Source organism: Giraffa tippelskirchi, chromosome 2 (assembly GCF_054371585.1).
Source record: "Giraffa tippelskirchi isolate mGirTip1 chromosome 2, T2T-mGirTip1v1.2.pri, whole genome shotgun sequence".
Taxonomy (NCBI): Eukaryota; Metazoa; Chordata; class Mammalia; order Artiodactyla; family Giraffidae; genus Giraffa; species Giraffa tippelskirchi.
In genome coordinates, this window is record NC_137276.1 from 8713696 (window position 1) to 8727938 (window position 14243).

Genomic DNA, 14243 nt, shown 5'->3' on the forward strand with positions numbered 1-14243 from the left:
GGAACCTGGGAAGGATTATCGCTTAGCACCCTCTCCAAAATCAATTTGCGTCCACTTACCACTCGCTCCTGGTATAAAATAAAGAAGCTTAGGCTTCATCATTCGGGATTTAATAGATGGCACCCGGCTGGCTCCGAGCAGAACATTTCTGGGGAAGAGGATGGGATAATAGACAATACCCTGCCTCTGGTCTTACTTTTTTTTTTTATTTTCAAGAGCAATCTTGTCTCTTCTTTGAAATATAATGGCAACATGTTAAAATCTAGATTCAAGTATGATCTGACAAAGGATAATATTCAACTTTAGTTGTGCTCAAAGTACTTAAGCTTTCTTTGAAAAGTTAAGAAAAGGACTGTAATCTTGAACTTTGGGGGAGAAGGGAATAAGTGTGCCTTTGTTCATGAAAGAGATGTGAATAGAAATCAACTTCCAGGGTGAGTGATAATTTTCTTACTTCATGCTAAAACTTTATGTCTTGATTATAAAGATTTGCATGGATGTGTTGGTTTTGCCTCCAGTGAGATGCAAAGAAAGCCTGTGTAACTTGGGGATTTCTTCTGGCAGTGGGGACTCCAGTGTATGCAACCTGATTGATGGGAACCCTAACAAGGGCTCCCCAACTTGTAATCTGAGCACGTAATCTGATCCTTCCTGCCGTGGCCAGTGCTCTCTGATCATGATGGGACCCATGATTTCCAAGTGATAGACAAAAACTGAGTTTTCCAGTAAGATGCTTGGGTTTCTGAAGAAAGCTGAGTTGAGCTGTAACGATGTAGACTTTGGAGCTTCCCTGGTGGCTCAGATGGTAAAGAATCTATCTGTAATGCAGTAGACCTGGGTTTGATCCCTGGGTTGGGAAGATCCCCTGGAGAAGGGAATGACAACCCACTCCAGTATGCTTGCCTGGAGAATCCCATGGACAGAGGAGCCTGGTGGGCTAGAGTCCATGTGGGGTCTCAGAGTCAGACACAACTAAGCGATTAACACTTTACTATGTAGAGTTTGAGCCACGGTGGCTTTTCCAGTGATGCTGCCAATGGTTGAGTACAGCATCCTGACTTCAAAGATGAAAAAAGCAAAGTGCCAGAACAAGGAAGCGACTGCCTAGCTCATCTCGCTGGAGAGAGGGGTTCTCACCCCGGACCGTCAGAGACCACCCATGCTGGATGAACACCCACCAGAGCAGCTTCTGAGTACCTGCTTTCCTACATTTCAGAGATGGATTTGCCCAAATCCACTAGGTGGGTTGTTTGAGGAGGAGGACTCAAGTTAGTTTGTTTGAGCCCTTGTTGGGAGTGACCCCACTATGCTATGTTCCCGAAGCGGGGGTCCTGTCCCCCTGCTGGGCCATGAATGGAGAATAGCACAACAAAGCAATGAGAGAGGCAGGCAGGGCTCAGCCAGCAGAGCGGCCAGGACCCAGGGCTAGTATTTCATTCATTCATTCATTTATGCACATGCTAAATATTAACTGAGCTCTTAATGTGCACTAGATGATAGCAACTCCGCTTCCACTGCTCTGAAAAACATCTTAGCTGCACTATTTTTATTTAATCTTCACATCAAATTTGAGGTAGGTATTTTACTAGCCCATTTTACAGAGAAAAAACTGAGGCATGGCAGGCAAGGAGCAGTTGAACTTGGAACTTGGACCTTCCTCATGCACAGTCCCTGTTCTTTCCACGGAACCCCATGTCCTGGGGGTACCGGCCCCGGAGGCCAAGCTTCTCTGGATGTTGTTTCTTATCTGCAAGGCCTGGAACGGCCCTGGGCCTCTCTGAGGCTCACATCACAGATTTTCTGGGACTCCGAGGACAGGGACAATGTCCCTGAGGACCAACATGCTCTTTTCCTCTCTGGCCAGGGTACCCGGGGCACCTCGAGCACCCACGACCCCTGGGGTCCCCAGCACTGCCCCCCAGAAGGCTTCTGGAGTTGATTTCTTCACCAGGCATTCTAAAATGACATCGGTTCTCAGTCTCAAATCAAGCCTCAGGGCCTGCCGAACAAAAACCTCCTGACCTTCCCGACTTTGTCCCATGCTTCCCCCATCTTGCCCGGCTTCCTTCTGCCTCTTTAAAATTCGCAATTACCAATAATTCCCTTTGTTGCACCCAAATGCGAACCACCATATTAAATTATTAAATATAAGTGTTTCTGAAATATTTTATCTTGACATGTATCTCCGGAGTCAAATGACCCCAGGCAGTGTTCATAATTAATTTCATCAAAAGGGAAAAAAAAAAGTGCTGGCAAGGGACTCCCCAAATGACCTGTCCTGCAGAAATACAGCTGACACTTGGCTCGCTTTTCCTTCCCTCCCCTTCCTGGGCCTCTGGAGGGAGGCCAGGCCGGCAGAGCTGCTCTGTTCTCAGGATCCCAGAATTTCAGGCCTGGGGGGTGGGGTGGGGGCGGTGGGGGGACACGTGATCACTTTGGCCCAGAGAGGAACAGTGACCTGCCCAAGAAGGCAGAGCCGAGGACGGCACAGCTGGACACAGCGCCCACCCCTTGTCCTCCTCCTCTTGAAGTTCCCAGCCCACTCCCTCCTCCAAGGTACCCTCCGGGGACCACAGAGGTGCATTTAAAGGGGAAACAGAACTGCTTCTTCGCAGGAAGACTGCCCTGAAACAAAGGGCTTTTTTTTTGTAGCCCTCCCCCACCAGGCTCGGAGAGAAAGAGAGATTAAGTTTTGAGGAGTCACTTTCCAATCAGAAAGCTACCATTTAATTAGAATGCGCAGGAAATTACAGAGTGAACGGGCAGACGGGCGATAAGGGACAGCCCCGAAGGATGACAGGCCTGAAATCCAGCCACTTCATCACAGAGCTTTATCACAAGAGGCTGTCTGGACGGCTGACAATCTGATTGTACTGTCAACTCAATTCATAATTAATATATTTATCAAATTAATTACTGAAAATATCTCCCTGGCGCTCGCCGTAAAACAGAGGCCGGCTTCATGGCGGGCGGGCTTCGTTTTCTGCTAATAACCCGTGCTGTCAGTTTAATGAGGGCAGGGAGCGGCCCCTGTTTTGCCTGCCTGACAGACAAATTGGCCTCTTACAGAGAATGATCCCTAGAATTTAAGAGAAGAAAAGAAATATGGCATTGTTTGGTGACAGCCGCAATCGCAGGCTTGTCTCGGAAACTTTGCATCAATTCTTCCATACAAGAGAGTGAGGGTGGGGTGCTTTGGGCAGCTAAATAAATACTTTATGAATTCCTGATTGATCCCTTCATCAGACCATCCCTGCTGGAGCGGTTCCTCTGAGTCTTGAGTGAACCCCCAGCCTGGCTGGAATCTGCAGGTTGAAGTTTAGATTTAGGGATTTCAAAGCAGGTGATGCCTGGGGGATTTTTTCTTTTTTTTAAGGAAGAAAAATTCGTGTGCCAAGGGGTCCCAATGAGATGAGTCTCTGACCTGTTTGCTCTCCGTGCAGAATGACATTTTTCTTCTCTTCCAAGGGCAAAGAATTAGGCCCAAGATGGTCTCTGAGTTCAGATCTTTCCCACCTGGACCCCGATCGAGCCCTGCAGAATCCCAAGGGCCCCTTCATGGACCTGACCTCCCAGCCCCTACCTTTGACCTCTGGACCGTGTTCTGCAACTCCAGCACCTGGGGAAAGCTGGCTGGGGAGACCTTGCCTGTTTCCCCAGGAGCCCACCTGCCCAGTGAGAGAAGGGAGAAGGGCCCAGGCCACACTGAGGGCAGAGAGCTGTAAGAAGCCCATATCTCATCCAGAAGGGGCAGCAATCCTAAGGCGGCCATCTTTGTGCCTCCAGAGCTGAGGCTAGGCTCAGAGGCACCACGAGACCCACCACGAGCAGCATAGTGGCCATCCCAGAGGGCTTCCTGGAAGAGGCAGTGTCTCAGGAGCAAGGTAACAGAGAGAGGGCACAACACTCTCAGAGAAACTTGGCCCTGAAGACAAGCTTCCAATTCTCCATCTCTTGTCTGCTGAGTGAGGGAGCCAGCTCCGGCAGAGACCCAGGCCCCAGTGTGGGTGGGTGAGGGAGCCAGCTCCGTGTGGGTGGGGAGGCCAGGCCTGCTCTGCAAGGTGCTTCCAGAGAGACGCCCCAAGTTCTGGGGGAGGGGAGCACCGCCCTCTGGCCTTTCAGTTCAGTTCAGTCACTCAGTCGTGTCTGGCCTTTCAGTTCAGTTCAGTCACTCAGTCGTGTCCAACTTTGCGACCCCGTGGACTGCAGCACGCCTGGCTTCCGTGTCCATTACCAACTCCCAGAGTTTACTCAAACTCATGTCCATTGAGTCAGTGATGCCATCCAACCATCTCATCCTCTGTCGTCCCCCTCTCCTCCTGCCCTCAATCTTTCCAGGCATCAGAGTCTTTTCAAATGAGTCAGTTCTTCGCATCAGGTGGCCAAAGTGTTGGAGTTTCAGCTTCAGCAACAGTCCTTTCAATGAATATTCAGAACTGATCTCCTTTAGGAAGGACTGGTTGGATCTCCTTGCAGTCCAAGGGACTCTCAAGAGTCTTCTCCAACACCACAGCTCAAAAGCATCAATTCTTCAGCTCTCAGCTTTCTTTATAGTGCAACTCTCACATCCATACATGACTACTGGAAAAACCATAGCCTTGACTAGACGGACCTTTGTTGGCAAAGTAATGTTTCTGCTTTTTAATATGCTAGGTTGGTCATAGCTTTTCTTCCAGGGAGCAAGCGTCTTTTAATTTCATGGCTGCAGTCACCATCTGCAGTGATTTTGGAGCCCCCAAAAATAAAGCCCATTGAATTTTTTTGGCTGTACTGGGTTGTCATTGTTACGTGGGCTTTTTCTCTAGCTGTGGAGCGTGCGGCCTACTCTCTAGTTTTGGTGCACGGGCTCCTCACTGCAGTGGCATCTCTTGTGGCAGAACACGGGCTCGAGGGGTAAGGGCTTCCATAGTCACAGCTCCCAGGCTCAGTAGTTGTGGCTCACGGGCATAGTTGCTCCACTGCAGGTGAGACCTTCCCGGATCAGGGATAGAATCCATGTCTCCTGCGTTGGCAGGTGGATTCTTTACCACTGAGCCACCAGGGAAGCCCTTCAGGTCCATTTTTATTCTAGCCTTTCTGCTTCGCCTTGTGAGGGTCAGGAAGGCTCTGATACGATGTAACCCAGCCTTGAGCCTTTCCTGCCCTCTGCTCCACTGGCCTCCAAACCCCAGCCCGTCCCCTGCTTTCTCCTCAGCTTTCTGTGTCCACTCTGCAAGTAGCCTTTCCCCTCAGCAGTCCCAGCCCTGCCCCTCCCCTCACACACTCGCCCAATCTTGCCTCTCCTCAGGGCTTCTCACCTCCAGAGGAAGTCACAACAGTCCTGAGAGAGCAGGAAATACAGTCCCGTGCTGCGACCACAGGCCAGGGTGAGGGGACTTAAAAGCCCTGGTGGTGCCGAACCCAGGACTCACCTCAAGCCCAGAGGTTCTAGAAAGCCTCAGCTCCCTTCCCCAGCAGCCTGGCCTGTCACGGCCCTTCAGGATCAATGCTTCGGCCCTGTTCAGCCACTGGCCAGCCTCTTGTCCAGAGCCTACCCTGAGCCTTGAGAGTGTCTGTCTCAACACGGAGACGCCGGGTCCCAGGCACCCAGGCCCGCGGCCATCGTTGGCCTGACGCCTCCAATTACAGCTGCCCTAGGAAGGCGATACTTGTGGGTCTGGAGGTGACTGGCTCAGCCACACATTTTGGGAAGAGAAGGTGCCTTAGTCAAATAAACCCCCTTAGCTGTGTAAGCTCCTATACATGACAAGCAGTGAGAAAAAAAAAGAAAGAGCTCCACCCCATGGCTGAGTCTGGGGTCTGAATCACCTTGAACAGCATCCGTGGCTACCCCAGACAGCCTGGGCAAGGTTGGGAGCCCCAGCCTGCAGTTCCCACTGGCCTGAGATGGTTTCTCTTCTTTGCATTCTGGGGAGGCATTCACCCACATTCTCCTATAACCCAAGATGCGAAGAAGACAAGGACTCAAATGATAAGTCAATGAATCAAAGGCTTCCCAGGTGGCACTAGTGGTGAAGAACCCACTTGCTAATGAAGGAGACATAAGAGACAGGTTTGATCCCTGGATCAGGAAGATGCCCTGGAGGAGGGCATGGCAACCCACTCCAGTATTCTTGCCTAGAGAATCCCAGGCAAGGAGGAGCCTGGTGGGCTACAGTCCATAGGGTCGCAAAGAGTCAGATATGACTGAAGCGACTTTGTACGCACACACATCACATTAATCCTCTTCTTCTGTCTTTCAGGACTCCTTCGATGTTGGGGTCCAGCCGTGGTTAATTACTTGGGCTGCTGGGGTCTGGCTTTTCACAGTCACACACGGGCAGTTAAGGGGCAGACCCCAGTCATCTCTCCCTGGGCTTCTGGCTTCTCAGCGTGGTGCAAAGAGGCCCTTTCTCATCAACTCGGGACAGTTTTCATCTGCAAAGATTGCTTCGTCTCTTTCCCCGCCTCCATGGCTTAGAGCAGCCTCAATTCTTTATGTCCCGTGTTGGGTTTAATGCCAAAGCACCACAGATTTCTCAGTGCATTAACTTTACAGCGCCATCCCCTCTAAAACCGAGCCAAATGGGCAGGCCTTGTCTCTGTTTTATGGAAGCCCAGTCACTGTACAAGAAAAACTGGCTGTTTAAAAGATAGTTAAACATTGTATAAATTATCCACATCTTTCCTACCGGAGGCCGTCCGAGAACTCACTGCCGCAAGTCCCTGCTCACCCTGCAGGGCCTACTCCTTCCCTGACCACTGACGTTTGCCCGATGGCTGGGTGGGAGGGTGCCCTCCCCTGCCTCAGCCTGTGCTTCACTCAGCCCAGCAAGCTCTTTCCAAAAAAAAAAAAGAAGTCCTGTCAATTTATGTGCATTATGTGTCTCATAAATGACACTGTGAAAATAAAACCTTTGTACATTCTACATTGACTAGAGACAGCTAAGCCCTTCAGCAATTTACCATTTCCAACTGAATATGACATCCTTCTTCTGAACCCCTCAAAAATCTAAAATGAGGAAAATACACACACACACACAATAATTTTAAAGATGATTAACCTTCTTAACATGATCTTATACACTCACACATCCTTGAATTTGACCCCCCACCCCCGCCCCGCTGCAGTCCAGGCAAACCTCATTTTACTCCTCTTTACAGATATTATGATTTTTATAAACTGAGGGTTTGTGGCAGCTCTGGGCTGAGCAAGGCCATTGGGGTCATTTTCCCAACAACATTTGCTCACTTCATGGCTCTGTGTTACATTTTGTGAATTCTGACAATATTTCAAACTTTTTCATTATTATTTGCTATGGTGATCTGAGATCACTGATATTTGATGCCACTATTGTATTTGTTTTGCAGTACCACACACCATGGGCCTCCCAGGCGGCACTAGTGGTAAAGAACCTGCCTGCCAATGTTGGAGACAGGAGATCCAGGTCCGATCCCTAGGTTGGGAAGATCCCCTGGAGGAGGGCATGGCAGCCTACTCCAGTATTCTTGTCTGGAGAATCCCGTGAACAGAGGAGCCTGGTAGACTACAGCCCATGGGGTCGCAAAGAGTTGGACACAACTGAAGCGACTTCACACACACGCACACACCCCACAAACCATGCCCGTATAATACAATAAATTGATAAATGTGTGTGTTCTGACTGCTGTGCCTCTGACTGGCCATTCCCCCATCTCTTCCCCTCTCCTCAGGCCTGAAACACAACAGTAATGAAAGTAGGCCAATTACTAATCCTACAGTGGGCTCTAAGTGTTCAAGTGAAAGGAAGAATAGTGCATCTCTCACTTTAAATCTAAAGCTAGAAATGACTATACTCGGTGAGGAAGGCAAATCGAAAGCCAAGATAGGCCCAAAGCTAGGCCTCTCATGCCAAACAGTCAGCCAAGTCATGACTGTGAAGGAAAAGTTCTGGAAGGAAATTAAGAGCACTACTCCAGTGAACACACGAATGATAGGAAAACAAAACAGCCTTATTGCTGATATGGAGAAAGTTTGAATGGTCTGGATAGAAGATTAAACCAGCCACAACATTCCCTTAAGTTAAAGCCTAATCCACAGCAAGGCCCCAACTCTCTTTAATTCTGTGAAGTCTGAAAGAGGTGAGGAAGCTTCAGAAGAGAAGTTTGACGTTCACAGAGGTTGATTCATGAGGTTTAAGGAAAGAAGCCATCTCCATAGCATCAAAGTGCAAGGTGAAGCAGCAAGCACTGATGCAGAAGCTGCAGCAAGTTATTCAAAAGATTTAGCCAAGATAAGTAATGAAGGTGGCTGCCCTAAACAGCATATTTTCAGTGTAGAAGAAATAACCTTGTATTGAAAGAAGGTGCTAACTAGGACTTTCATAGCTAGAGAGGAGAAGTCAGTGTCTGGCTTCAAAGCTTCAACTGACAGGCTGAGTCTCTTTTTAGGGGTTAACACAGCTGGTGACTTGAAGTTGTAGCCAAGGCTTAGTTCCCATTCTGAAGATCCTAGGGCCCTTCAGAGCCAGGCTAAATCTACCCTGCCGTGCTCTACAAATGGAACAACGACGCCTGGACGACTGCACACTTGCTTACAACATGGTTTACTGAATATTTTAAGCCCACTGTTGAGACCTACTGCTCCAAAAAAGGATTCCTTTCAAAATATGACTGCTCACTGACAATGCAGCTGGTCACCCAAGAGTTCTGATGGAGACGCACAAAGAGATTTGTGTTGTTCTCGTGCCTGCTGATCCAACATCCATTCTACAGCCCATGGATCAAGGAGTGATTTTGACTTCTAAGACTCATTATTTAAGAAATACGCTTCATAAGGCTGGAGCTGCATACACAGTGATTCCTCTGATGGACTTGGGCACAGTAAATTGAAACCTTCTGGAAGGGATTCGCTATTCTAGATGCCATTAAGAACATTCGTAATTCATGGGAAGAGGTCAGAATATCAACATCAGCAGGAACAGAACCTGCAATATCTCCAAGGTCTGCCTGAATTAACATAATGGTATTTGAGAGCAAGAAGGAATGTCATCTATCATGTCTGCTTTAGGTGTGCAAAGTATTAAATAGCAGGTGTGCAGCCTGGAAGAAAAGACAAGACACTGTTGCAAAACAAGCAGAACCTCTTTTGTGGTCAAGTTGAGGGATATGGTACCATTCGCGCATTTACTCATTCATTCAACAAACTGTTTCTTATCACCTTCTCTGTGCCCTAAGCGAGGCACCTCACACCTCCATTTTGTACCCTCACCTCTATTTTGACTGTAGACAAAATAACTTTCCCAAGTTGCCTCAAGCACAGAGTCTCAAACGCCAGGTGCTTCAAAATCACCCAAGGGGCTTGTTAGTGTGAATATTTCTGGGTTCTGTGTCCCCAGAGAGTGTGATATGGTGAGTCCTAGTTACCTAGGACTAGTGGTCCCCAGGATTCTGCTTTTGAAAAATACCTCAGGTTATTCTAAAGCAGACCAAGATGATATGAAGACCAGGCTTTCATAAACGCTGGCCTGGTGGGAAATATGAAAGGATGATAACTCAAGGGGAGGATGCCAGGAATTTCTCAGAGATGCCAGGGTTCTAGAATTCAAAGAGCTACTGTGCAGAAGGGGCAGAACACGGGGCCTGTGTTTTCACGCATCCATCCTCCTATTCCTCTTCAAGTTGAATGAACTGAGAAAAAAAGATTGTGCTGTCAAGGACCAAGCCAGGTGGGTTACATCCTGAACTTTCCACCAACACTCAGCAAGTCCACAACCCTTCTCAGGGCAGGGGAGGGGTGCAGGCTTGCTGCCCCATTCAGCACGTGTGTGTGTGTGTGTGTGTGTGTGCGCGTGTGTGTGTGTAGCAGGAGGAGGGTAGCATGACCACTGAGGTAGAATGATTGCCCCGGAAGAGACAAGAAGCAAATGAGGCTGCCTGGGACAAGGCCTCCTACAACCATCCAACCAGTCAGTCAGTGAGACACCAGGCTTCCCGGCCATCAGGTTTCAGGTGCTGAGATGAGGCCGTGGCAGAATCAAGGAGCCTGGACTGCGGTCCCTGTGCTTACGGGCCAGACTGCTTCTTCAGCCACACACTCAGTGCATCGCCTGGTGGTGATACCACCAGGTGTCTGAGAAGAGAAGAGTCTGACAGGACAGCAGAGGGAACCATGGGCCAGTGTGTGGAGTTTCCACCACAGTCCTCAATGGGCTAGAAAGTGCTGGAATAGCCTGGAGATTGTTCTGGATAACCTGCAGCTGGGCCAGAAAGAAAGCACGAACTCAGAAGTTGAGGGCAACAAGCCCTTTGGGCAGAGGCCAAATGATTGTGGGCAAAACCCTGAACTGGGAGCAATAGCATCAGGTGTGGGTGTGACCCCGGGGCAGGTCACTGCCTTCCTCTGAGCTCCAGGTGACTCGTTTGTAAAGTGAAGGGACTCAGCAGGAAGTCTTCAAGCGTCCTCGAATCTCTGAAGCCTATAAAAATATTCTTATTTTTTAAAAAATCCCACTGAACTGATGGGCTTCTGATCATTAAAGTCATAATATTTAAGAAAGTGTGGTTGCTGTTCAGTCGCTAAGTCGTGTTCAACTCTTTGTAACCCCATGGGCTGCAGCACGCCAGCCTCCTCTATCCTCAACTGTATCCTGGTATTTGCTCAAATTCATGTCCATTGAGTCAGTGATGCCTTCCAACCATCTCATCCTCTGTCGCCCCCTTCTCCTATTGCCTTCAGTGTTTCCCAGAATCAGAGTCTTTTCCAGTGAGTCAGCTCTTCACATCAGGTGGCCAAAGTATTGGAACTTTAGCATCAGCCGTAATACTTAAGAGAGTAAAGAAGAATAAAAAGACTTAGGATGTATCAAAATGCTAAAAACAAGATGAAAATTAAAACTGAGTCTGTATCTGGAGCCCAAAATAAGAGCTGAGATAAACTCCGGTACTCCCAGCCCCCCAGACCACTCCGTGTCAGGAATCCCATTCAGGTCGAGTCCTTCTCCTGACTCTAAGACTCTGTGTCATGGTTTAACTCTGTGTCGTGATTTAATTTGCTTTGGCGACGAGAGCAGAGCGAATGGTGAGGCTGCTCCTCCACCGATGCCCACTCAGCCAGTTCTCAGATTTCCTTGTGGACAGTGACTTGCTGAGGATACGACTTGGCACCAGGAACCACACAGAGATTCGGGATTGCGTGGACACCAGGCCACGTGACCAGCTCGTTGCTGTCAAGTGAATTAACTTATAGACCTGTCACATCCCAGTACCACTGTTGCTGCCTCCTACCTGGAGCAACAGCTCAGCCCAGCAGGGAAAGAAGCCCCCGTAAAGGTTCACATCCATCTACGAGGATATATGTGCCCGATCCCCCGTCAAAGACCCTTCCACAGAACTGGAAACACCCAAAACAAGGTTTGCACACATTGCAACAAGGACTCAAGGCTGCTGAAGGAGGGACTTTTCAGTAAGATATTACAGATATGTAAGTATTGACAACACTTCCGCATCAATGGTGTAAATAGCAAGGTGATGAGTACAGCGCCTGGCACGTGGCAGGCCCGGGGAGTTAAGGTGTGGGGATGCTATTTCCTTTTCAGCCTCTCTGCTCTTAAAGAACGTTACCCCTTCACATGATGACATGGAGTCCATTTCACCTCTCTTCAATGTGTGTGGACCTTCTTGACCACCTCAATGAGTAGAACGTGCCAGAAGTAACCCAGTGCAACTCCCCAAACTGGGTCATAAACAGTGACGTGTCTTCTTTCCGGGTCTCCTAGAACACACACATCAGGATCTCTGAGTTGATAGTAAGAAATCTGGTGACCCAGAGTCACCATGCTGGAGAGATGGTGTGGAGAAAACAGGCTGAGAGAGAGAAATGTCCAGGGAGCCCCACCTGCTCCAGCCTCCTGCTGAATGGTCCTCCTGGCTTGAGAACCAGCTGGTAGGTGAGGTCACTCCAGCCCCCAGGCTTATAGCCACCCCGGCTTTTGCCAAGTACAGCAGAGGAGAGCTCCGTCCTTGAGAAAAATCAGCGCAACTGCTGTTTTTCGGGCTGTGATGATTTTCTGATGTGGCCTTAAACATGTGAAGAGACTGCCACTGGCGTTGTCACTGTTTCTCACGGAAGATGCAGGGAGGAACTTGGGGACAGAGGAAGGGGAGAGGGAGCCCACCTAGCGGGTTGTGGGGGAGACACCAGATAACCAGAGCCTCCCCTGGCCTATTTTCTTTCCCCAGCTCTAGAGGGGATACATCCATCTTAGAATTACCTAGGGCAAAAAGACAAAGAAAATATCAAGAAGCTAGCTAAAGGGCTGGCAACGAGTTCTGAAACCCCTCCCATGCCTGCCCAAAGGAAAGGAGAGAGAAAGCCAAGTACAAGTGCCCCTGCCCAGGAGACCCCCAGAGACCCCCAGCCATTCTGAGGTTCAACCAACAAGGGAAAATCCACCTATGGTTTAGCAGCAGTTCTGTCCCCACCCCTGAGCTAGTATGAGCAAACTCTGGCCAGTGGGCTAACTTCAGCTGTCTGCTTGTGTTTGTAAATAAAGTTTTATTGGGCCACGATCATGGACCTCTGCTTGCGTATGATTTTGGGGTGTTTTTGCACAACAACAGCTGGGTTGGGTAGATAGAACAGACACCATCTGGCCCACAAAGCCTGAGATAGTTACTAGCTGACCTTTCTAGAAGAAGGTTGCCGACCCCTGCCCTAAACTATCAAAAGTGAAATCCCAAGACAACATGCCCTTCCCCAGCATCCCTGCTCAGACAGATCCGCTGGGGTCCACGCACGCCACCCATTCATTCCTATCACCCATTCGGTCATTCAATGCCCTGTGAGCACCTCCTGCACGGCAGGCTCCCAGTTCCACCTTGGGAAGAGAAAAATGAATAGACGCAGTCCTGGTCCTCTAAGGGATCCCGGCACTGCGCAAGGGCGCATCACACGTTCCAGAGGGAGGCAGTGCCCACGGTATTCCAGCAGTCTAGACAGAGGCAATCAGTCCGGCTCGGGAGCTGAGGCCTGAGAAGTCTTCCCGAGGAATGAAGGTGGCGGATGGATGATCCTGATGGATGAGCGGGATCCAGGGACAGGTGAAGATGGGGGCGTGTCTGCACGCGGGGGAGGGGGGATGTACGGGGAGGGGCGGGGCATCGAGAAGGGCGGTGATGCGCGGGGGCAGTCAGGACTCAGGGCAAGGCAGAGACGACAGATGCTAGGAGCGACAGCTCTGCCACCACAAAGGACCCTGACAAGTGACCGTCCCCTTGGGTACGCACAGACCCCATGGGCCGAGCCTACCTTCACTGAGACACGGAGGTTTCCATGTGGGTTTGTTTTTCTATCTGCCTTGTAGCGCACCCATCCCGAGCCCCCCAGGCGCTCCCACTCTGAGAGGTCAGGAGCAGCCAGGGCGGGCTGTCCTAGTGGGGAGAGCCCCCACCCCACCCCCGCACGTCCGCACACATCCGGGAACTTCCAGCCTGTGTAGCCTGCATCCTGCCTGCCTTCGCCAGTTTCATCTCAGGCCAACTTCTTCCAGGCAGGGAAAAAAGAGTAGTTACCAGGTAGATCACACGAATGGGGGAGGCGGGACACGGCTACACATGTGTGTCCTTGAAACTTCTCTCTGAAAACGCAGCTAGGCACGTGTCCCGAGGAACAAGGGCACCTTTGTTAACGGGCCTGGCATCTGGGAACCAGCCGGAACAGACATTTCGTGGAACGCTGTGGATTTAAAACTAGAGGGCAGCCCTTTGTTTCTGCATAATACGGCTCTTTTAAAGTTGTGTTGTCAGCCCACTTTTTCTTAATTAGAAGACGATAGCTTTATTCCTGTTTTCATAATATTATGGCTAAATACAAAGGTATTTTATGAAGACAACCCTGCTTACAAATCCTGTTCCCCATCACGACCCTGCTTACGCAGTTATTATTGCTGTTGTTGTAGTTTTGTCTAAAAGATTAAGGGAGGTTTGAGTGACCCGTGAGGAAGACAAACTCTGAAATGGAAACCATTTCCTCAGGGTCGGTGGAGGGACCCAGCTTCTGCAGCACCAACCTCCGCTGGACTTGATTTGTCTCAGGATGCACCCCTATGCTGAGAGAGCCTTGTTTTTCCTGTATTGAGAAAACAGAAATGCCATCCCTCCCTGTGGTCCAGTGGTCAGGAAACGGCACTTTCACCACCAGGGCCCAGGTTTAATCCCTAGTTGGAAAACTAAGATCCCACAAGCAGAGAGGCACGGCCAAAAAATAATCATGAAAAATTAAAAAA